This window comes from Mus caroli, chromosome 12 (assembly GCF_900094665.2).
Source record: "Mus caroli chromosome 12, CAROLI_EIJ_v1.1, whole genome shotgun sequence".
Lineage (NCBI taxonomy): Eukaryota > Metazoa > Chordata > Mammalia > Rodentia > Muridae > Mus > Mus caroli.
In genome coordinates, this window is record NC_034581.1 from 73,565,463 (window position 1) to 73,568,564 (window position 3,102).

The following is a 3,102-nucleotide window of genomic DNA, read 5'->3' on the forward strand; positions in this document are numbered from 1 at the left end:
AAGACGAAGAAGACGAAGAAGACGAAGAAGACGAAGAAGAAGAAGAAGAAGAAGACGAAGAAGACGAAGAAGACGAAGAAGAAGAAGAAGAAGACGAAGAAGAAGAAGAAGAAGAAGAAGAAGAAGAAGAAGAAGAAGAAGAAGAAGAAGAAGAAGAAGAAGAAGAAGAAGTAGTCATGCATAGTGGTGTATGACTTTAATTCCAGAACTTGGGAGGCAGAAGCAGGTGGATCTCTGTGAGTTCAAGGCAAGCTTGGTCTATATAATGGCCATCCAGGCCGACAGAGGGAGAGGCTGTCTCAGAAAGAAGAAGAGGAGGAGGAAGAGAAGAGAAAAGAAGAAAAGATGTTTGCTTAGTATGTGTAAAGCTTAGTCCTTAGGACTACAAAAGTAAATATATAAATAAACAAGCATGCCAGGAATAAGAGTAATCTCAGCACTGGGAAGGTTGAGGTGGGAAGGTAGCAGGTTCAAGACCAGCCAAGGTTACATATGGGAGTTATGGGCTAGCTTGAGCAACACAGCTGTGTCAAAATAAAATAAAAACAAAAACAACCAACCAAAACCCCCTCTAAATTGTTATACCTTTGTCCTTTGGAAGATTAGACAAAATATGCCAGTCCTGTAGAAATTATAAATATTTTTGAGTTTAAAGGGATAATTATGTGGAACACAGAACACAATACCCCCAGAGTAGAACCTTGGCATGCTGACTACTTTGAACTAAAGGACATCAGAAGGACCTCAGATCACAGTCTCTTCCCACCCTCCTGTCTCCTATAGCTCCTTTCCTTTCTGAGAATCTAAAATTCCTCTTTCCAAAGCTCGTCCTTGAAGACTATAGTGATGGTTATATCGTTAGAATGTATTGTGTTAGAATGTCTGACTTTAAAAATTGTTGAGCTGCTGGCTTAAGTTTCAGAAAAAATGTTCATTGAGTTTTAACTGGGGATTACGACAGAATTTCCAACAGTTACTGAAGTGGCCCTGTCCATGCGTTTGGTGTTTTGTACTACATATTTATATGAAGTGGTGCTCTCAGCATTGGCAATCATAAAATCAAAGCATCAACTCTGAAAAAAGTTGAGGATTTCTGTCCTACTTTTCTTCTTGGGCTCTGTGATAAGACGTTAACCAGAACAGTCTTCATCCGGGTCACTGTTGCTGGGACAGAAAACCATGACCGAGACAGGTTAGGGAGGAAAGGGTTTATATGGCTTACCTTCCCTGTCACTGCTTATCATCAAGGAAATTCATCAGGACAGGAACCTGGAGGCAGGAGCTGATGCAGAAGTCATGCAGGGTGCTGCCTACTGGCTTGTTCCTCGTGGCTTGCTCAGCCAGACCAAGGATGACCCCATCCACAATGAGGTGGTCCTGGCCCCATCAATCACTAAGAAAATTCCCTACAAGTTTGCTTATACACCAATCTTATGGAGGCATTCTCTCAATGGAGGCTCCCTCCTTTCAGATAACTGTAGCTTGTGTCAAGCTGACATAAAACTAGCCAGCTCAAGAACCAGTTTGGGGAAGAAAGGATCCATCACTGGGGGGAGTCAGGGCAAGGACTATGGAAAAAGCTGCTTGTTTTCTTGCTTTCAGTGGCTTGCTTAGCTGTCATTCTTTCTTTTGAGACTTACTTATTTTATTATTTTATGTGTGTGGTTGTTTTGCTTGGATATCAGTATTTGTACCATGTATGTCCCTGGTACCAGAGAATGTCAGAAGAAATGTTGGATACTCTGGAACTAGACTTGCAGATACTTGTGAGCCACCATATGGGTGCTAGGAATTAAACTCCGGTCCTTTCGAAATCCACAAGTGCTCTTAATCGCTTAGTTATCTTATTAGTCCCTTGGGTGCTTTCTCATACAACCCAGGACAACCTGCTAGTATCACCCACAGTGGGCTGGGCCCTCCAACACCAACCCATAATCAACAGATATGCCCACAGGCTGATCAGATAGAACCAATTCCTCAGCTGAGGTTGTTTTATTCCTAGATCTCTCTCTAGTTTGGGTCAAGATGACAAGAATTAACTAACATAATGTTCTTTACAGGCAGTATCAGATATGCAACTAAGATTTAATTCCTTATGTAAAATTAAACAATCAATGCATCTAATTCATATGCAATTTTGCTTTAATTTTTTTTTTTTTTTGATCAAGCCAGCTCAGTCAGTCAGTGTGTTCTCCAGGGAGGGAGGGAGAATTGAAAAGGAAAAGACAATTAGAGAATACCATAACATGACCCCAGCCAGCTCTGATGCTGAAGTGAGTTTATTTTTTTCCAAGTCTGCTTTTATATCATTCTAGGTACATACAAAGAATAAGGTCAATCCTGAGGCATAAACAAAGTCAAGGAACAAACAAGACAAAAATCAAAATAATCAAGCAAGGCAATAAACAAAATCCCGTGGTCACTGTGTTTAGTGGTTTATCAGGATGACCAAGATACAAGGAATACCATACATTTCTTGGCTGTATTTGCCTGAGACTACTTCGTTGTCCCAACCCCATGTCAAATTCTTGCCAAATTCCTAGAAGCAGCCCCAAAAGCTCTCCACAATTTTTAATAAATGTTAAAATTATGTCTGCCAAATTATTTTAACATACATTTTTGATTTGTCATCAGTAAATATTTGATTTGTGTACTTATTTTATTTTTATTTATATGTTTGTCTGTGTGTACACAGGTGGAGGTTAGAAGAAGGGCATCAGATCTCCTGAAACTTTGTTTATTTTATATAGCAGGGGTTACATAAAAGAATTCTCAGGCCAGGTGAGGAGGCACACACCTTAATCTTTAGCACTGGAGAGGCAGAGGTACACATATTGCTATGAGTTTAAGGCTACCCTGAGCTGTATAAGAAAGCAGGCTGAGCAGGGTTGCTGTACTGGCTAATTTTGTGTCAACTTGACACAGCTGGAGTTATCACAAAGAAAGGAGCTTCAGTTGAGGAAATGCCTCCATGAGATCCAACTGTAAAGCATTTTCTCAATTAGTGATCAAGGGGGAAAGGCCCCTTGAGGGTGGGACCATCTCTGGGCTGGTAGTCTTGGATCTATAAGAGAGCAGGCTGAGCAAGCCAGGGGAAGCAAG